Raw genomic sequence first — 23,029 nt, 5'->3', positions numbered from 1 at the left:
TGTGTCTGGTAGCAGTAACTACCTTATAGTCTGGGCAAAGGATAGCAGATCAAGTAAATCTATGCCAGCCTTTCTCAGGGGTGTGTGTGTGTGTGTGTGTGTGTGTGTGTGTGTGTGTGTGTGTGTGTGTGTGTGTGTGTGTGTGTGTGTGTGACAGTCAAATTTCAAAGAGTGTGTGTCAGCTACTTGGAGTAGGGACACAGAGCACTGGTTTCACAGAAAGGGTGTTTGAGGACTTGGCTTTGACACTCTGCTGAGGACTCAACTATACAGCTGTGCCAGTGGGTGGGGAGTCTTATTGGGGGCCTGGAGAGAGAGAGAGAGAGATTGTGAGATATGGAAGCTTGGACCCCGGACTGAATGTGTTCCTTGTGTGCTCTTAAGGGAAATAGTGCTTGATGAAGAGAGACGCATCTAGAAGTACTGCATGTATATATCTTGGTTACAAGTGAACGTCCCTCGCTGGTGTCAGTGGTGAGAATTCAGGCTCCTTGATTACTGGCCCAGAGGGGGGACGTCACAGGCACATATACCCTTCCCACCATTAGCCATGGATGTCTGGGTTAGGTCGGAGTTGGCCATGGCCTCAACCCACTTACCCATGCCCATTTTGGAAACATTAGTCAACATGACTGAATCGTCTAGAGTGATATTTACACCGTTGAGTGGCTAGCTCTGCCACAGTGCCCAGTCTGTGATCCATGTTCTTCTGTCTTGAGGATAGTGCACACCACAGTAGATGTCCAAAGTGGTAGGTCTGTACAGCTCTTCCCCCTAGAGGACACCATGTAGAGTCTGTACTGCTGCCCACAGCTCCATTCATTGGTGAGTTTGAGATGGAAACAACATATTTTTTGGAGTTGTTAAAATTTTATTTTCTGTTAAAAAAACAATTTACTGATCTACATACACCTTTACTTAACACAGCAGTATGTTTAGAACCTCTACCTAATGATACCCCTTCTCTTAGGCTATGGTGTAAATCATAAGAGTATCCCCTTTCGAAGAACATAAACATAGGTTTCTCATGTTCCTTCTCATAATCGTCACCCAGACTCATTCTCTCTGATCTAACAAGCTGCCCTTTTACCAGATATTTTTTCTGTACAAAGATGTTACCACTATCACAATGCAAATAGGCATTTGAAAAAAGTAAATCCCCCCCCCAACTCCTGTCTCTCTGCCACCAATAGTACCCACCCCCTCCCTTCTCCCTCATATCCATCCCTGTCAACACTATTAAAAAACTTTTCAGTAAATTAAACTATGTTTTAATGCCCCCGACAACTTACCATCCAACTCTTTCAGGTTAGCTACTGAGGGCATAGCTCTCCCCATCTGTATTGTAATCAACTGCGCCATCCAAGTATCCTATGTACCCCTCCTCTGGAAAAAAAGCCTTCATCATTCCCTTGCATAAAAGAGGCAACAACACTGACATCTCCAACTTCTGCCCCATAGCCATCCTCTCCCCTATCTCAAAAATACTTGAAAAATGTATTCACCTACAACTCTTACTTTACCTTTTAGACAATCATCTCCTTACCCCGAAACAACATTTAGACCCAGTCACAATACCACCACTGCTCTTCTATCATTCATCGACAATATCAACCACTGCCATGACTAAGGAAAAATTGAATCTTCCCTTTTCTTAGATTTATCCAAGGATTTTGATACCATTTCCCATACCTTACTACGGTCTAAGCTCTCTGACCTTAATCTTTCATCCCCAACTATCAATTGGTTCTCTAGTTACCTCTCAAATAGGCAACAGACCGTTAAATGGAACAACTGTACCTCCTCCTACCTAGACACCCTCAGAGGCGTTCCCCCAAGGTTCTATACTGGGCCCTTTACTTTTCAATATCTTCATAAATGACGTCCATCTTTGCATCCCAAATGCTAAACTTGTCCAATATGCCAATGACTCTACTATCATTTGCTCTGCTGAATCTCTCCCCACACTCTTGCAAGTAACTCAGGCCATTTTCAACACCTTCGAGGCTTGGATGGTAAAGATTCACCTAGCTCTCAATGCATTCAAAACCAAAATCATGATATTCACCCCATCTAAAAATACCAAAATAGACAAAAACTCCTCTAGAATAAGCCAAAATATGACTGATCGAAGTAGTCCCCCATACCAAGCTTCTAGGAGTTCTTATTGATGAACAACTAAAGTTTGACATCCACCTCTTCAACTAAACTTACACTGTCTACTACCTACTTCCTCCCTTCTCTCATGTATGGGACAACCATCCTTACCAATCTTCAAGCCACCCTTAAAACTAAACTAGCATCCTGCTACAATAAAATCTCAAAGTTTGCTACAAGTGCCAAATCTTCCTGTCACCACTGTGACTCCTTACACTGGCTAGAGCTCCCCAACTATCTCTCCTTCATTCAACTCTCCACTGCCCATAAACTCATCTTCAAGTCTTCTCAACGCCCATCTCTGTCTTCCACCCTAGGTCTAATAAACAGAACCTACTGGAAGTGTATAAACCATTACGCACTCCTGGCCAATTTCTTTGTCTTTCTCCCTAGCACAGAAATGGAACTCACTTCCTCCCCATATTCCAACTACCCAGAACCTCTCTACTTTTAAGACCTTACTCCACTCTTATCTTTTCTAAATAGAAATGCTGCTATTCCCACCCCTCCTATTCTCTATGCCATACTTCTACTGCCGTCACATATACCTTCTCAAAACTTTACCTTAAACTTGCACATCCTATTCTTTCTTCTTCTCCTGACTCCTATAACTTCCTATTCTCCCTCTTTTTTTTGTATTTTTCACTTTAAATATTACAAGTTATCTACTTCCCAGAAATCTTAATACTTAATGCATCATAAACTTGTAGCTTTGGCATACTGTACAGTTTTTTTATGTGTTTGTAATACCTTCTGCTGACTTTTATTTCTGTAAGACCCTGCATTAATTTTGATGTGATTCATTGATGGTATTGTGAAATTGTTTGTAATAACTTCTGAAAATTTATTTCTTTATTTCCCTGTATTAATTTTGATGTGATTGTTAATTGTATTGTTTCTTTATGTAGGTACATGGAGCTTTTCTCCCTGGGCCTCCATTGAAAAAGGGCCCATACTGACCCAATGTACTTTCCCAGTTAAACTGCAAATAAATAAAATAAATAAATTTAAATATATGAAAAATATTTTCACTCTTAGTAATAGTAATATCTAAATAATCTACTACACGTGATCAGAAGAATGATGATGTGCGAACTTAATGTAATTAGTGAAATCATTTATTTTGACACAGCATACAAATGTCATCCAAAAGCCTCATGTACAGCCACAACCTAGTGGCAAATAATGAACCACATTACCAAGTTTGCATAAATGGGAGCACAAGCTTCCCCCACAGCTACTCCATTTGTCTTTTTAAAATATTCACTGTCAAAGTAGATGAAATTATTATGTAGCATCTTCTTCTTCTTCTTTCAACTTTTCTCGGTTAGGGGTTGCCACAGAGAATCACCTGTCCACTCATGATTGGCAGTGGAGTTTTACAGTGTCGAGTTGCCAGCCCGGCACCCAACCTTCCACAGAAGACACACACACACACACACACACACACACACACACACACACACACACACACACACACACACATATGCACTCACGCTTAGGGCCAATTTAGAGTGTCCAATCCACCTACAGCATGTCTTGGGATGTGGGAGGAAACTGGAGCACCCAGAGGAAGCCCACGCGACCACAGGGAGGGCATGCAGACTCCACATAGAAGGCACCCCAGCCGAGAATCGAACTGGAGAACCTCTTGCTGTGAGGCGGCAAAGCTAACCGCTGCACCACCACGACCGCCCTGAAATTATTATGTATTATGTAACACACACACATGCACTCACGCCTAGGGCCAATTTAGAGTGTCCAATCCACCTACAGCATGTCTTGGGATGTGGGAGGAAACTGGAGCACCCGGAGGAAGCCCACATAACCACAGGGAGGGCATGCAGACTCCACACAGAAGGCACCCCAGCCGAGAATCGAACTGGAGAACCTCTTGCTGTGAGGCGGCAAAGCTAACCGCTGCACCACCACAACCGCCCTGAAATTATTATGTAGCATAATATCCATTATAAGTCCAATATCCTTATCTGATGTCATAATACAAATAGTAGGGTCCTTCACAAGAATTGAACAATATTTTCTCATGTCTTATAAGGTTGTTTTTAATGCATTTTTCTTCATATTCATAGCCTTATACATATCCATCATATGTGTTTTTTCAAACAAGTGTTCCAGCAGTAACAATCGACCTTCAAGATTCATTTCTGCCAGATAATTTCCCAAAGGGGAAGCCATCCACACAAAAATCATTGCCCTTTTCAGAAACTATTCTTATATTTTATTTAGTGACTAAATGTGGTGCTTCTTTAAGAAACCCAGTATGTTTTCACAACATCGGAAGTTTCTTGTTTGTGACATTTTTATATATATATATATATATATATATATATATAAAAAACTCATTTTATACTTTGGGCCAATTTTATGATAAATGTGTACTGCTTATGAAAACTTTAAAAACATATATTTTTAGTAATTAAAGGTTCAGGAAGAGTTGACAGGGCAGAAATTTGTCAGGAATTTCTGTATTCTACTTATGCTTTTACAGAAAATAGGATTGTGTGGAGTAGTGTAAGTGTGTGTTTTTGTAAGTTTGTGTACTGCTTGTGAGCACTTATTTGGCAACTTACCTTCCAACGGACCCATTCCAGCAGCATTTACTGGCTTTGAGACCTCTTCTTCAGATGTGTCATGGCTACTTACTCCTGTCTTGCTTGTACTTCTCCCACTTTAAGAAACAACAAAACAAAGAGCCCTTGCAACTACCATCAGCTCAGACAGTGCTTCGGCTGTCAGTGAATGAATCTGCAGTTGCCAACCTTTGTTTTTCAGACCACGCACTTGCTTCTCTGGGTTCCTCTGATGTAGTCCTTTCATCTTCCATGGACTGGGGGTCAACTGTGTTCTCTTTGGCAGTTCCAGTGTCTGATATTTGGCATGGTAGAACCAACTTCATCTGATGTTGCCAATATTCTTTCATTCCTCAACCACTGGGGTTCGGAGCCGATCCTCAGATCCATCTCAGCCAGTACTGTAGCTCATGGCCAACTGAAACTCTCAAGCTCCTCTCTACCCATAATGCACCAACCCCTAACATACCTCAGATCTTGTTTAGCCACTTTTTCCATATAGACGTGGTCAGCTTGCTGTCGAGCATTTCTAAAGATAAGTGATATATTTTGTTAACTTTTTTCCTCCCTAAATGTTATATAATAGAGAGAGAGAGTTGTATACTTGAGTATTCTTGTTAACGTTGCTGGTATTCTCTTTCCTGTATCTGTAGACTTTTTAACTTTCACTTATACACTTTTGTGTATTCTGTAATACCTGACTAAAATCTCTCCTCCTTTACAACACTACATTCTCTCTTCCTATGCTTATCCTCCCTACTCTCTTCTCATTCCTTAGGCCACTTAGCATGCCACTTTGAACTACCTTCTCCTTGCTTCTCATATTAGATTTTACTTCTCCTTCTTACCTTACTTTTACCAAACCTCTCTGTATTTCTCTCTCCTCTTTCCTATTGTCTTTTTGTTCCACTGCTACTCTCCTCCCTATTTCCTTGCACTCTCTTAAAAAAAAAATATATATATTTTTTTTGTATAGAATTAAAGGAACGATGTTTTCCTTTTATTTTAGCTGTATTGTTAACATTTGTAAACTATTATGTATTTCTTCTTGTCCATATATACCTAATACCTTTGATTTGTTTTAAATTGTCTCTTCTTTTGGAGCTTTTCTCCCCGGGCCTCTACTGAAAATGGACATATATCCAGTTAGACTAGCCCGGTCAACAAATGTTAAATAAATAAATAAAATATTTTCCTTTTATCTTTTCTTTTTTTATCCAAAAATATAAAAAGTAGTAAAATGTATATTCTTTATATATATCTTTTTCATTTTCTGTTAGTTGGATATTTTTCACAAAATGTCTGAGAGAGGATTTAAGAAATGTCAAAAGTGCATTCGTAAGTTTTATACTGATGCCTATGACCTCTGTGTTAGTGATTGTAACATATGCAACAACTTTAATCCGCATGCTTTAGCGGACAGGTAAAACAAATAAATTTTGAAAAGGTTACTGGCGACCTCCTTTTCAGAAGCCATAGCTAGAGCTGAACCCTCTAAAACATCTTTGAAAGATGCTCCTAAAAAGTCCTTGAAGTTGGGTTCTCCTACTTCATCTACGGAACCTCCTCTCCAAAAAATCAAGATTGGATCCAAAGCTGTCTAGATCCAAGATGTCAGCCGTGCCTCCCAAGATGCCATTGGTTCAGAGTTCTTCAGCTCCAATGATGCTTCCTAGGGTCTGTTATTTTCCGTCAGTTGACCCTGTTTTTTTCAAGACTTCTATCTCCCTTCCTCAAGAGGCAGCGGTCAAAGTCGCCATCCATTGCCTCATCTCATTTTTCCAGGAGTCTCACAGAAGCTGCCATGGATAATATGTTCATTAAGTTCCTCTCAGCAGAAATACAGATGGGGGTTCTCCCACCTCTGACCTCTTCGGGTCAGGAAGCCTTAGCAAGATATTCCCCTACACTAACTGCTTCTTCTCCAGTCCAACATTTCTTTTCTGAGTCCTAGGATCCGAGTATGCCAAGACCATCTGGTTTGGATCTGAGAGTAATGGTGTCCTCTGATCCAAAGATTTCTCTGAGTACATGACTTTGAGTTTGGAGCCATAGAATTCTGCTCAGATCCGAGGTGTTGCAGTTGATTCTGAATTTTTCAGAGCCATCCCTGCCCTGGACAGCTCAGCTCCAGCCTCTGCTTTGGTTCGGTTGCCTTCAGGGCAGACTGAGACGGTGGGACATAAGCATAGCTTCTTGATTCCATCGGCTTCCTTCTCCCTGGGACGATCTGCATTCGAGGTAGTGGAGAGCGTGTTCTCTGCTTTGGCTGGACAGAGGGTCTCTCCCCCCTTAGATCTACCTTCTATGTCCCATGTGTATTTGTGCCAAGAGGCTCAACATTCAGCTCCACAGGGACAGCCAGTCCATACCCAACAGACCACCCTGTAGGGCATTACCTTGTCTTCAAATACTTCCCTGGAGCATCCCAGTGAGGAAGCACCCCAGAAGAGGAAGTGCAAAAAGAGGCAATTGGATTCCCTTTCAGGAATCTATCACAGAAGACACAGATTTCAGTGAAGGCAAGAGTCCCCCAGATCACCACCCTAAGACATCTCATTTGGAGACATTCTGGAGATCAAGCAACAAGGAGGTTCATTCCAAAATCCTTCCCCAGAGGGGTCAGTGTTTCTGGAGGCATTTGGATCTGGCTCGTCTACTTCCTGGGGGACTCCAACCACTGATGAGCTCATTGATTTGATCTCTCAGTGAGAGTAGAAGGAACCTGATGTGGTTGAAACCACTCCCATGAGACCAGACTGAATTCTGGCTCCCCCTGGCAGGAAGGGAACACTGGAGCAAGGGAGTACCTGTAGATGCCATGGGTATGGTGGCAGCCATGAAGAAGAAACTTATGGAACAAAGTTCTACTCTCCATCCTCCTAATAGTCCAGGACATTGGACAGGTTCAAGAAGCATCTGTATGCTTCAGTGACCTTTGTTCTTAGTTCACTGAATTACCTGGCACACTTTACAGGGTTACAAAGAGATTTGATGAAGGAGTGGATCCACTACTGCAGAGAGTAGAGCTATGGTAGTCTCACAGTGGGCAACCCTTCAATTCATCTCAAACTCTTCCATGAGGCTTATGTCTCATGCAGCTGAGGGTACTTCAAAGGCAGTGACTTTGGGGATGCTTGGTTGCACTTGTGTGACTTTGAGGAGCCTTTCAAGTCTTCTTATTGCTTATGATGAATCATCCCTTTTGGCAGAAAGTGAAGAATACACTCTCCAGGTGTGAGAAGGATGTAAAGAATCTCTCTGCTGTAGGAGTACATTTTTCAACCCCCCAAAAAGACCTTTTCTAGGAAGCAACACAGGGGATGAAAGATTTTCAAAAAATAAACAAGTAAAAATAGAAGTCACTGGAACCACGAGCAGCAGGTAATGAAGCAGTTTATTAGACTCCTACATCTTTTAAAACTGCTAGTAAAAACTTTCACCTTACAAGGCTTCTTCAGTCATATCAAACAAAAATTACCATCTACCATTAATATAATATCAGAGTAGGTTACATGATGCCAATCAGGCTTGTTTGTGTATTTCTTATAGTTATTCAGACTAGGTGAAATATGTGTCCCTAAACATAAAATCCAATTAAATTCTTCCTTTTCAGTGTAATCATTAAGATTACCCTCGCTTATGTTAATAACTACTCTTAAAATTGAAAATTTAAAACTATGTCCAAAACTACTGTCTCTAATGTGTTTATATAATGCATTTGTAACTATTTCTCTTTTAATTTCAGGTAGGTGGTTACAGATACAATTGTTTAAACTCTGGTTTCTTTTGCCCATATAATATGCTTGACATACAACACATCTAGCCAAATAGACAACATTTCTAGTTTCACAATTACCATATACATTGGCTAAAGATCTTATTAGAAACTGGATGAGTAAAATGTTTATCACAACAAATGAAACTACAAAAAATGCATCTGCCACATTCAGAGGTACTGTTCTTAATTGGCCACATCTTCCTTGATATATGTGTCTGCTCTTTATAACATAACTGCTTCAAACTTTGATTATTCTTATAACCGAAGCATGGTCTCTCATCAACTGCCATCTGTAATTCTGGTATATCATGTAGCATGTGCCAGTATTTCTCAATAATTTTCTTAACACTGGCAGTATTTCGATTGTGTTAACATGCATCTGACTTTACCCTACAAACATTTATTCATTTGTACCACCAAACTAGCTTCTGAGAAAAGTGGCTTGGTTCTGGTAGCTCTACAACTCTTAACATCCTCATAAGTCTCCAGTACTTTCCACTTATTGTAACCTCTGTTAACAAACTCTACATCAGTTTTATGTAATTGCAACTGTATGTTCTCATCAATTGTGTTCACCCTTGCAACTCTATAAAGTTGATTCCTAACTATGTTGTCAAACATAAACTGGAGGTGCATACTATCACGATGTAAGTATGCATTTCTCTCGGCTGTTTTTTTTTATATTAACAAGTATTTAAAGTATTGTTGATACCTGTAAACACTGTGTCCAAAAAGTCAATACTCTCAGTTGATATTGTTTTTTTAAAACGTAGAAAGGAGCATATGGAGGATAAATATTTATAAAACATATTAAAACTATCAACACTACCTCTTCATATTAAAAATAAATCATCCACAAATCTACAATAAAAAATAACTGTTATCTGTGAATAGAATAAAGTTCCATTCCCATATAAACATAATGATATTTGCATAACTGTTAGCAAGGTGGGTACCCATTGCTACCCCTCTCTTTTGGACATAAAGTTGTTTTTGAAATAAAAGCACATTGTTCGACAGAACCATATGTAGTAAGTCACATAGCAAATTAATATACTGTTGAGGGTATTCAGTAAAATCTAGTAGATATTCTTTCACATAAGAAACGCCAGTATCATTAGGTATTACAGTGAATAATGACTCCACATCTAAAGTTACAAAAATACAATCAGTAAAATTTGCATTCGTAGACCAATCAGGTAACTGCCTCTAAAAATATTTGTGTCCTTAATGATTGTCCCAGTCTTTTCAAAGCCCACTCTTATTTGGCTTTCTAAAAACTTAGATGGTGGTTCAGTTATATACCCTCTAGCCGATACTATAGGTCTAAGTGGAGGCTTAGTCATAGATTTGTGCAGTTTAGGGAGCCCATAAATAAATGGAATGATGGGCTTGTTCACCATTAAATAATTAAATGTACCCTTACATATTCTATTTTGCTCAAAAATTCTCTTTGTATTGTTTAACACATTAGTTATAATGACATTGCATTCATGTTTTGTAATTTTAGTATAATCAGCACTAGTTAACATATTTATGAAGTAAATATAAAAGTTAGTGTCTAAAACAACTACTCCACTTTTATCAGCATTTTTATAACAGTTTCATTACTGATTAATTTACTAATAGCAATTTGCTCACCTTTAGTTAAATTAAAAAAAGTATCAATATTTTGATTATTATACAAACACTTGAATTAAATTATTACTTTGTGGAATAAATAGGCTAGACCTCTTACATTTGTTAACACAGTTCATTACACTATTACCATGTAAGACTTTTAAATTTAATGTCCTTGTAAAATACTTTAACTCTGCTAATGTCTTAGCGATGTTTGCCACTGCAGAAGGCATAAATATCGGACCCTTTCATAGCACAGATAATTTGTCTGCATCCAGAATGAGTTTAGACAGATTAAACACTAGGCCGTACTTCTTGTTGTTTGGCTTCTGGTTACATGACTTCGAAACTACTGTTTCCTTTGTCTTACTGAATGTTCCTTCTGAAGCTTTGTTTCTTCCATTGGGAATGATTTCTCCAATAAAAAAGAAAACAAATAGTCAGTGGGATCCAAGGCTCTCACGGAGTTAACATTCATGGTTGTTTGTTCTTCCTCCTGTTCAGCAGCTATATATCGGCTAACTCATGTCATTTTGGGCCTTTGACGACATTATTCTGCTGGGCTCCTGTTAAAACCTCATTGGGAGGGCATTGGCTGCTATACTCAACCCAATTGGTTAAGGAAGTTAACAGTGCTTCACTGAATGGTGCAGCATTAGAAAAGGGGGTTATTTGATTTAGTGACCAGAACCATTGCTGAATTCCGGACTGTGGTATAGGTTCCTGTGTTGCCTATATCCTTAATTGGATAGGAGGAAGCTTCTCTGTTCACCAGTGAGAGTGGGGAGCTTTGAGCAACCTATCCGTCCCTGGAGGAGTGGTCTCAGCCCAGAAACTAGTAGCTTATTGGCCGTTTTGGGTCAGTTCCTATCTCTTTCAGTTTCCCTGCTTTAAAACCTGCATTTGTGCGGTTTTGCGCCAGTATACAACTTCGCACAGCTCCTCGTGGTGACCTGCAGAGTGATACAGGCAGCAGAGAGACCTAAGAGAGACTTTCACCAGATTTAAGTATTTTTTTTTCTCTGTCTTTGCTCCGACTGCCTTTTCCCGCCTAAAAAGCTAGTTTCTAACTGATCTGTGCTTGAAAAAGTTATAATTGTATTGCCTTACCTACAGTTTGCACTTGTTAAATATCAGTTTAAGTAATTTTTGTATTGTTTACCTGTTGTAGGCTACACACTCAAGTGCGCTAGCCTGTTTATAGCATTTACAGTGTTTTCTGTGTGATTTTCTGATTTCTGCAAAAAAAAAAATAAATAAATAAAATTCTCTTTTCCCGCCTTTGCTGAACAAGATTAGTCCAGATTTCAGGCTTTGCTGAATTCTGGACTGTGGTATAGGTTCCTGTGTTGCCCATATCCTTACTTGGATAGGAGGAAGCTTCTCTGTTCACCAGTGAGAGTGGGGAGCTTTGAGCAGCCTATCTGTCCCTGGAGGAGTGGTCTCAGCTCAGAAACTAGTAGCTTATTGGCCATTTTGGGTCAATTCCTATCTCTTTCAGTTTCCCTGCTTTAAAACCCACATCTGCGCAGTTTTACATGATTTTGCCCACCGCGCAGCATGGGGCAGCGCCGCTTAAACAGGTTTAAACTATTCCTGGCTCCACAAAGTCTACTCTTCATTTTTTCCCTTAGAACTGTTCTAACTCTCAAAGTAAGCACTCTATTTTTCCTTCCAAAGCCCTGCACTTGCTCTTATAAGTAATCTTATACGTAAACACTAACAAACTAAAGCACTACACCCTCTTATACTCTTTATAAGTACTTGGCTCCCTATTGGTCCTTTCCGATCAGTCAAAAAGCAGTTCCTTGTACTATTCTGGCATGTCCAAAAGTCAGTTTCAGGGTTACTCTCCAGTCCAGCTAGTGAATTTGGGAATCTTGAGGCAATGTTACAATTGCCTTATGTACACAGACCACCCTCTCCTCCTCCCAACAAGCTCAAATATATGTGAGAGATGCAACTATACAGCCAAACTGGAGGCTGAGCTCTCTCAACCCAGTACTGGCACAGTCAGTCAGGAGGAGAAGGTAACCACACACACCACAAATCCAGTCTCACATTGCAACAGAAAACCAAAACACATAAACATTCAAAAACATACTCTGAGGCTCTAAATAAAAATCTGCCAAAGCAGCAGAGACCTCCAAAGCAGACATCCAAGCAACCGCTACCCCACAACAATACCCACATATCACATATTTCACAAAGTCAGTGTGCCACACAGTCACAGCCCTTAAGGCTAAACAACACACCTAATACACTTGTAATAGGTGACTCTATTGTCAGACACACTGACGTCCCACTCACCAGACTGAACAAGGAGAAGGTCACTGTAAGATGCCTGTTGAGTGCCAGGATCCGCCACATAACACAAGCACTCAGGTCACTCCAAAGCAAGTACAAATATGACTCTGTCATTGTCCATGCTGGTGGGAATGACCTGAGACGTACCTCCCTGGACTATATGAAATGAGACATAGAGGAGCTCTCTGATCATGTAGCCCAGGCCGGTATGACCCTGACCTTGAATAGCATCTTGCCCTCACCAAGAATGATGCCACACTATAAAGACAAAATGATCAATTTTAACAATTGGCTAAAGTATTGGTGTCATTGGTGTCATTCAAAGGGATCCATTGTCCGTCAGCCTGGGATGACATGCTCGACAAGCCACGTGGCTTCACTAAGGACAGCTTGCACCTGTCACCCCTGGGCTTTCGAATACTGGCTAAGGCTCTTGCCACCCCCATAGTGCCTTTTTTTAGGCAAGGCTCAAAAGACAAACCCACCTCCATAGACAACACAAGGAAGAAAAAACTAAGGGTAATGCTGCTCAATGCCAGAAGTCTAAACCTCAAGATGCACACACTCGAGGCTCTCCTCAGTATGGAGAATATTGATATCTGTGCAGTAACAGAAACCTAGTTCAAGGCTCCAGAGAGCACCCCCAGCACTACCAGGTTATACCTCATACCATGCTTTTCGGCCCCAAAACTCGGACCGAATCACAAAAGAAGGGGGAGTATCCATATTCATCAAATATACCCACACCTCCAAGTTAGTGGCACTGCACGAAGCATCGGAGACCATCCATGTGCAACTAACAGTGGGCAAAACTGTCTTCCAATTTGTAGCCTGCTACAGACCACCCTCCCAAACTCAGGAACCTCACTCGGCTTTTCTGAGAACACTGGAGAATATGAAGGTCTCTCCAAACACCATAATATTGGGTGACTTCAACTACCCAAACATTGACTGGGAAAACTACTCAAGCCCCAACACCCTCGCCCAACAGTTCCTAGAACTTATAAACTCAAATGCTATGAAACAACTGGTCACCACTCCCACAAGAGGGGACAACATATCAGACCTGGTCATCACCAACATGGGGACTCTATGTTCCACACCAGAGGTAAACCCGTCATTGGTAAGATCAGACCATAAATTAATCTCACTGGACATCCATATCCTGCCCCCACCCCAGCCAAGGAAACTATGGTGAAAAATTTCTCAAAAGCAAACTTCGCACTTCTCAAAACTGAGGTGGAATCCTTCAAAGCCCACGGGCCAGTGGAAAATACTGCCCAAACCACAGAATCCTTTACAAACACATTATATGGACACCTACAGAAATGCATGGATCGTGCTATCCCAAATAAAACCAAGACTCACTCCTCCAAAGGCAGGAGACCTGTCTGGTGGACCCCGGCCATAAATAAGCTATACAACAGAAGGAGGAAGCTACTACATGATGGAGCAAAATCCCAAAAATGGCAAGCATCTCTGATCAGTACTAGCAAGAAACTATGATCCCTCATAAGATCATCTAAGGCCAGCTTCGAAAGAAAAATTGCACAAGATGCTAAAGATAATCGCAAGGCCTTCTTTAATTATGTCAGGAATCTGGGTGGCAACTCCCAGATATGCTCTGAGTTGGTGCAAAATGACAAAAAATACACTGAACCCACAGACATTGCCAACATCCTGGCAGACAGGTTCAGTGCCCCTTCCCCCCGAAAAGAGCAAATGTCTATCCCTAGAGAATGTAGCCTCCCTGACATCACAGATGCACAGGTGAAAGCTGCCCTCTCCAAAGCAAAAAACACACATCAATGGGACTGGACAGTGTCACGGGCTGCGTCTTACATGAGCTCCAAGAAGAAATGAACCCTCACATAAGGTCACTGTTCAATCTCAGTCTTACTACAGGATATGTACCCAAAGAATGGCTTACAGCAACAGTGGTCCTGCTCCACAAAGGTGGTGCCACAACGGACGCCGGAAACTATCGCCCTATAAGCCTGGCTAGTCTGGTCTGCAAAGCTATGGAGCATATCATCATGGAACTCATAAACAAAGACACTTGTCTGGAGCTGGATTTGGAGTCGGCTACTTTTTACAGTCTGGGTTCTGTCAGACACTGGATCCTACCCAATTCTGCTTTAAGGGCAGATCTTGCCTCTTAAACCTAGTTGACTTCTTTGAAACCGTTACCAAGGCCATAGATGAAGGGATGGTAGCCTACCTGGACCTTGCAAAAGTCTTCAACACAATACCCCACTCAGGCATCATAAATAAGCTCACCAGCTTAAATATCAACCCCTATGTCACAAGATGGGTCGCAAACTGGCTCAGGGATAGAACCCACATGGTCAGAATTACAGGTGCCATGTCAGACTCTAAACCAGTTGCAAGTGGCGTCCCACAAGGCTCAGTCTTGGGACCTCTGTTGTTCGGTATATACTTCTCTGATGTACAGGCTAACACAGGAGGACTATGGCTGACCAAGTTTGCAGATGACTGCAAACTGGGAGCCATAATCGATTCTCCGGCTGACACAAGCATCCTCCAAAAGGGTCTCACAGAGACTGATACCTGGTGCCAGAGCCATGGCCTCAAGCTAAATGCCAAAAAGTGCATAGTCATCCCCTTTGGGAAAAACAAATTGCCCACAAATTACCACATAGGTGGTAATCCATTAAGAACGGAAGAAGTAATTAGGGATTTGGGGACCCAAGTAGATAGTAATCTCTCCTTTGACAATCACATTGCCAAAGTGGTTAGAAAGACCTTCTATATAGCCCACCTTATCACGAAAGGGTTCACATCTAGATCAAGAGAGGTCATTGTGCCCCTCTACTCATCACTCATCAGGCCCATAATTGAATACAATGCCCCATTTGGGATGTACCTTTCCCGACACCTGCAGCAACTGGAGAGACCCCAAAAGTACCTCACCAAGAGGATCAAGGGCCTCAAACACATGCCCTGTGTAGTTCGGCTAAAGAAACTCAAGCTCTACTCAGCTGCTTACCCGCCTACTCAGTCGATCTATGCCTGATGTATAAAGCCATGTCCAACCCAGAATTAATGGACATGCTCCACCTCAGGAAATCCAAATCCCTTAGAGCTACACGTTCCAGGGACTTAAACCTCGGCACAGCAATAAGCAAGACATGCTGGAGGGACAGATTCATATCCCAGAGGCTCCCCTCTCTCTGGAACAAAATCCCAATCCATGTTAGGCAGAGCCCCTCACTGACCCTCTTCAAGAGAAATCTTGACGAGTGGATGGGAGATCGTAAGTTTACCCCTGGGATCTCTTCTATGTCCCTGCTAGACAGAGACACAGTAAACTAACCTCAAAAGGGCTATCTTCTGTGACCTACTATACAGAGGCACAGTTAACTAATCTAAAATGGAGGCAAAAGCCAAACACACTCTGGCTAGGCTTGTAAATGCCCTAGGGCAGATAGCCTAATATCAACCTAGGAGATAAATTATCAGGATTTCCATCATTTTCAGTCGCAATTTTCTTATAGGTTCATAGGTTGGTACTATGCTATCGGCCCTAGAGCTTATACCAGCCTAGCCATAACAATTCCCTGGATATTTCTTCCCACAATATTTACTTCCCTGGACCCCTGTCTAGCAGGGCGACTGACGCGATCCCAGGGGTGAATTTCCTATCTCCCATCCAATTGTCAAGGTTCTTTTTGACGAGGGCCAAGGAGGCGCTCTGCTTGACATGCATGTGCAGTCTGTTCCAGAGTATGGGGAGTCTCTGGGTCAGGAACCTATCCCTCCAGCATGTTTTGTTCATTGTGATGACAAGGTTTAGATCCCTGGAGTGTGTGGCTCTGAGGGATTGGGATTTCTTTAAGTGGAGCATGTCCAACAGCTCAGGGTTTGACATGGTCTTGTATGTTAAACAGAGATCACCTCTGAGTAAACGATATGCCACAGAGTATAGCTGGAGTTTTTTTAGATGGTCAGCATAGGGCATCTGCTTTAGGCCTGTGATTCTTTTAGTGAGGTATTTCTGTGGCGTTTCCAGCTGTTGCAGATGTCTTGTGGTAAATACCAAACCAGGCATTGTACTCTATAATGGTTCTAATGAGGGATGAGTACAATGGGACAATGACCTCATTTTTTCTGGATGAAAAGCCCTTAGTGATGAGGTGTGCCAGATAGAAGGATTTCCTGACTGTTGTGATAATGTGGTTATCGAAGGTGAGACCACTGTCCACCTGTGTCCCTAAGTCTCTCATCACACTTTCAGTGTTTAGTGTACTGCCACTTATGTGGTAATTCATGGGTACATGTTTTTTCCCAAAGGGGATAACTGTACATTTCCTGGCGTTAATCTTGAGCCCATGGCACTGGCAGCAAGCATCTGTTTCTGTAAGGCCCTTTTGTAGAATATCAACATCATTTGGGGATTCAATAATGGCTCCCAGTTTGCAGTCATCTGCAAACCTTGTTAGCCAGAGTCCCTTAGTGTTGGCCTGTACTTCAGAAAAGTTGATGCCAAACAAGAGCAGTCCTAGGACTGAACCCTGAGGTACTCCACTTGTCACTTGTCTGGAGCTGGATTTGGAGTCTGCTACTTTTACAGTCTGGCTTCTGTCAGTAAGCCAGTTGGCAACCCATTGAGTGATGTAGGGATTTATGCCCAGCTTAATAAGTTTATATATGATTTCAGAGAGGGGGATGGTGCCCAAGGCCACAAATACATTCCCTCTTTTAAAATCATTTAAGTCCCTTAGCAGCTTCCTTTTTTGGTTCTACAAGCCGTTTCTCATATGCCTGTAAACGTTCCTGCATTTCATGCAGTAAATTAGAGCGCGCATTCAGTTCTACCATAGAGATTAGTTAAGCACATTTTAGCTCACTATCCATGCGCAAATCTTGTTCAATAGGTTCCTGACCCAGAGACTCCCCAGACTCTGGAATAGACTGCCCATACATGTCAAGCAGAGTGCCTCTTTGGCCCTCTTCAAAAGGAACCTTGATGATTGGATGGGAGAAAGGAAATTCACCCCAGGGAGCACGTCAGCCGCCCTGCTAGACAGGGTTCCAGTGAAGTAAATAGTGTGGAAAGAAATAGCCAGGGAATTGTTATGGCTAGGCTTGTATAGGCCCAAGGGCCGATAGCCTAGTACCAACCTATGAACCTATAAGAAAAGTATTCATAAGCACCATACACTTGAATGAACAACTGAAAGTAATAAGCTTCCACCTCCTGAAAAGTGTGTAGTATGTAGATTATTTTAATATCTTAAGACCATAAGGGACGGCTTTACATTTCAGATATACTGCATACTTGCATCATGATAGTATGCATCCACAGCTTATGTTTGACAATGTAGTTAGGAATCAACTTTATAGAGTTGCAAGGCTGAACACAATTGATGAGAACATGCAGTTACAATTACATAACACGGCTGTAGAGTTTGTTAATAGAGGTTACAGCAAGCAGAAAGTACTGGAGACGTGTGAGGATGTTGAGTTGTAGATCTACCGGATCCACGCCAGTATTCTTAGAAGCTAGCCAAGAGGTACTAATGAATAAATGTTTGTAGGGTAAAGTTAGATGTATGTTAACATATAATCGAAATATTGCCAGTGTTAAGAAAATTATTGAGAAATACAGGCATATTTCAAGGAAAGTGCGGCCAGTTAAGAATGGTACCTCTGAATGTGGCAGATGTGCTTTTTGTAGTTTCATTTGTTGTGATAAATATTTTACTCATCCAGTTTCTAATAAGATCTTCAGACTTAATGCATATGGTAACTGCAAAACTAGAAATGTTGTCTATTTGGCTAGATATGTTGCATGTTAAGCATATCATGTCGGCAAAATGAACCACAAGTTAAAAGATCGTATCTGTAACCATCTATCTGAAATTAATAGAGATGTAGCTACAAATGTATTATATAAACACATTAAAGACAATGGTTCTGGACACAGTTTAAAATTTTCAATTTTAAGAGTAGTTGATAATAATGTATGTGGCAGTAATATTAGTGATTACACTGAAAAGGAAGAATTTAATTGGATTTTACATTTAGGGGCACGTATTTCACCTTGCTTGAATGGCTATGTATCTTACTGAAAGAGATGCACAAATGAGCCTGATTTGGGATCATGTGACCCACTTTGATATTATGTAAATGATTGATGGTAATTTTTGTTTGATATGCCTGAAGAAGCCTCGTTTAAGATGAAAGTTTTTACTAGCAGTTTTAAAAGTTGTATGAGTCTAATAAATTACTTCATTACCAGCTGCTCGTGGTTCCCGTGACTTCTATTTTACTTGTTTGCTTTTATTTTTGTTGTCACTGGATTTACTTGTGTACTGGATGTATTTTTCTGCTTTTGTCATTCAGAAAATCCCAGGATCCTTTCCAAGATCCATATGGAAATGGTTACCCCAAAGGCAGAAAGGGGAACAATAATGGAAGACTCCACCCACATGGCAGAGGTGGTCCGGAAAACCAGGGGTGTGGAAACATTTTCTCTGATGGGCCCTACCAGTGCTCCTGATGGAGGCCTGATTGCCTCCCCCTGGAGGCAATCGGGGGTCGCTTATCCCTGCAGCAGAGAGCCTGTCTAGATATCCCAAAAGACACTTGGGTGCAGAGGAATATGTCCAGAGGTTACATATAATTCCCTTTTCTCTTCCACCTCCAGCTGTATCAAAAAATCCCGATGTTCCATCCAGTCAGAGGAAAGAAGCAGCAATTCACATATAAAAGTGGCTACAAAAAAGTCATCCAAGAGGTCCCACCAGACCAGATAGAATCCGGAACTTACTCAAGATTTTTTTAGTGCCAAAGAAAACAGGGGACTGGAGACCAGTTTTGGATCTTAGCAACTTGAACAAGTCAGTTCGACACTCAACGTTTTGGATGGTCACAGTTCAGTCCATACTGCTCTTTCTAGGCAAGGATGATTGAATGTGCTTGATAAACCTTGAAGGTGTGTACTATCACATAACAATGAACAGGCAGTCCAGAAGGTTCTTATGCTTCTGGCTGGGAGCCAGTCATTACCACTTCAGAGCTCTGCCCTTTGATCTCACCACAGCCCCCAGTGTACTCAGTAAATGCATGGCAGTGTTGGCAACTCACTTGAAACTGCAAGGATTCTGGGTGTTTCCGTATTTAGACGAGTGGAGCATTATCATCCCGACCAGGCATCTACTCATAACAGCAAGAAACCAGGTACTCCAAATTTGCTCCCTTCTGGGGATCACAGTAAATTACAACAAATATTAGTTGCATCCATCACAGACACTGGAATTCATAGGAGTATATTTCAATACAGTACCTACGACAGCTTAATTTCCCTAAACCAATTTCAAACTTTAAGATTCCAAGTCGCAAAAATGATACACAGCACCAAAATTTCAGCCTGAATATTTCTTCAAGCCATGGGGTTAATGTCAACCGCCATAATTGTAAAGGCATACATCTGGATCATTTCTCCCCGGGCCTCTGCTGAAAATTGGCGTTGTTCCAAGTTGGACTTTACCAGTAAACAAATGTTAAATAAATTAATTAAATAAATTAAAAAAAATGAATTCTTGTTCCCCTAGCAAGATATCCTATGAGAATTTTTCAGTGGATGCTACCATCCCAATGGCCAAATTTTTCCATAAAGTTAGACCAGCTTTTTCAAGGCATTCCATTCATTCTCCCACAGCCCAAAGTCATAGTGACCACGGACACTTCCTGGGAAAATAGTTCAAGGCACTTGGCCCCTCTTAGAGGCCAATTTGCATGTAAATGTCCTGGAGATGAGATCAGCGGGTTTAGCATTGCAAGCTTTTCAGGATGCTCTCCTCTGGGTACAGTTGCGATCCAAACAGGCAATTTGTCTGTAGTTTGGTGCATCATCAAACGAGGAGGAACCAGGTCTTATCCCTTGTGTTGAGAAGCCCTCCGAGTGTGGCAATGGGCAATCTCATCCAATCGCTTTCTGATAGGAATGCACATTCTGGGGGGTCCAACATGATGGACAAATTGAGCAGGTCTATTCTTCAACCTCTTGAGTGCTGTCTCAACAAAATAAAGTGACAGAGGCAATTTTCTGTCAGTGGGGCCAGCCTTAGTGCAGTCTTTTTGCATCTCCCCTAAACAATAAATGCAGCAGCTTCTTTGCCATAATACCCCCAGTGGAGGAATCCCTGAGGGATGCTCTGCTCTACGATTGGCCCTCCAGTCTTCAATTATTTGTATCTTTTGCAGATAAGTTGGGCACGTCTGCCACAAAAGTGACATTAGCAAGATGGATTACGGACTGCATTGCTTTTGTCTATAATAAATCAGGCATTCCATTACCAAAACCATTAAAAGCTCACTCTACAAGATCTATGGCAACCTTGTCAGTATTTTTATCAAACCATTCCATGGATGGCATATGCACGGCTGCTACCTGGGCTAATCCTCATAGTTTTATTACTCATTACAAATTGGATCTGGTCTAGAGGGGAAGAGCAGCCTTTGGTCCAACCATGCTCAGAAATATCCATCCTTGGAGTCCACCCGGGATATAAGGTAGCTGGAGACTGTTCCGTTGGTTGAGGAATTAATGAAAATTGACAGCAATCAGACAATGTACTTACCATGACATTCCATCTATGTTGTCCATTTTCATTCTTCTTCAACTTCCCACCCACAAACCCCCAATATTTTTCATCTTAGACTTCTGGAAGAATGAAATGCTACTAAGACACCACTATGTTTTCTATGGAGCTCCAGATACTGGTTTCATTTGTTAAGAACTTTATTTAGATAGTTACTATTTATGTCAATTAGTTATGGGTATGGAGGAACATATGAGTTTCAGTTGGCCACAAGCTATAGTATCGGCCAAGTCAGATCCAAGGATCGGATCCAAACCCCAATGTTTGAGGAAGAATGAAAATGGACAACACAGATGGAAAGTTATGGTAAGTAAATAACTTATTTTTTGGCTCAGTGAGACACTCTGGGTGATGCTTCTTGGGGTAGCCATGGAAAACAGACCTCTTCACAGGGCTAAAGTCCCACCTTCTAGTTGGTCTTCTTCTAGGGTGTTTCTCACAAAGAAAAAATAAAAGATTAGACATTGTTCATCTGAAGACATGAAGATTTTTCATGAAGATGATGTTCTTACGTTAGCCAGGCAATTATTACAGCTGTTAATCTTGGTGCTCAGAAATGCTTATCTAAGGGCAATACCAGTAAAGAAATTCCTGAGGAAAATTTGTCAGAGGATTCTTACATGGATAGAGACAGAAATTCTACTCCTATGGACTATGGAATAATGCACTTAGCCAAACACCTTTCTCTTCATAAAAGACACACAGGTTTTAAGTTCCAGATCCTGGATCGCATAGACATGGGTGATCTTGAAGGAGACTTCCCGAATATTCTGGAGAAACATGAACTCGTGTGCAATTAAAGCTGAACTCTTTTAGGAAGCCTAGACTAAACTACTACTGTTCAATTAAAAGTGCGCTGGAACTTAGAAAATTGCCACATTGTTTACATGACTAATTGTATTTTATTTTATTCTACAAATGGGTTTTAAATACCATTTTAAATCAGTTGAAATTTAAGTGTATATTTTGTTTCCATCATCATACATACATTCATTTTTTCTTATTTTTTTCTGGTTCTTTTTTCCACTTTATTCAAAATGATGTGTAATAACAATACTAATTAATTATACAATTATATAGGTTTTTAGGGTTCTTTTGCATAGACCTGAAGAAGTCTAGAAGGACAAAAGCGATCTTTGTTAACACTAGCTTATGAAAATATAAATTGATTTTTACATGCAAAATGTATATGTATATATTTATATATATTTTTTGATTGCCATATGAACTAAGGGTGATATATTTCCAGTCATGTAGTATATTGTCTTGGATAAAATCACAGACTTAATAATTTACTTAATAATTTGGTTAAATAAGAGGTACCACATCATTATATAATTTTATTTAAAGTACATAAGTGTTGTATATTATTATGACAGCTACTAAATAGGGCAGTACCAGCTCGAATGTCACATTGATGGGGGAAGGGATGTGAATTTAACATGTGTACCAATAACACTTTGTTTTACAGCACAATAAACCATTCCCATGCCTGATAAAAAGTATATATATATATATATATATATATATATATATATATATATATATATATAGAAAGCTTGTGAGGAAATTATTACTCTGTTTTTGTTTTACTTTGATTACTTGTCTGTGTGCTTAATAAAGGATTTTCGACTGGAAACAGACTGCCTGCCTTGCTTGGATTACTTTCGAATTCTTAGTAATACTGTACAATTATATATTTTCTATTATTACTTTTTGTTTTGTTTTGACTTGAGACGAGTTTACGTTCGCTACTTCTACTACTATTGTCTGATCTGATTAATATACAGTGATTAACTAGAAATATATGGACTTAAAATCTTCCACACAGAGAAGTTTCTTACACTGTTTTAATTACAAATCTCCCAAACTCTGTACTTCTTTTAAGAAACAAAACAAGTAATCCTTGCCACCTCTGGCCAAATATGGAGCAGCAAAGAAAT

The 23,029-nt window shown here is 40.7% G+C and overlaps 1 protein-coding gene across 3 annotated transcripts in view; it reads left to right on the top strand.

Annotated features, from left to right (window-relative positions):
• The window catches only part of LRRC45 (leucine rich repeat containing 45), a 1,637,099-nt gene that overhangs the window by 390,365 nt on the left and 1,223,705 nt on the right, over nt 1-23,029 (top strand). The window lies entirely within an intron of this gene.

Source organism: Protopterus annectens, chromosome 4.part0 (assembly GCF_019279795.1).
Source record: "Protopterus annectens isolate FY-2018-M chromosome 4.part0, PAN1.0, whole genome shotgun sequence".
Taxonomy (NCBI): domain Eukaryota; kingdom Metazoa; phylum Chordata; order Ceratodontiformes; family Protopteridae; genus Protopterus; species Protopterus annectens.
This window is presented reverse-complemented; position numbering and strand designations above follow the sequence as displayed.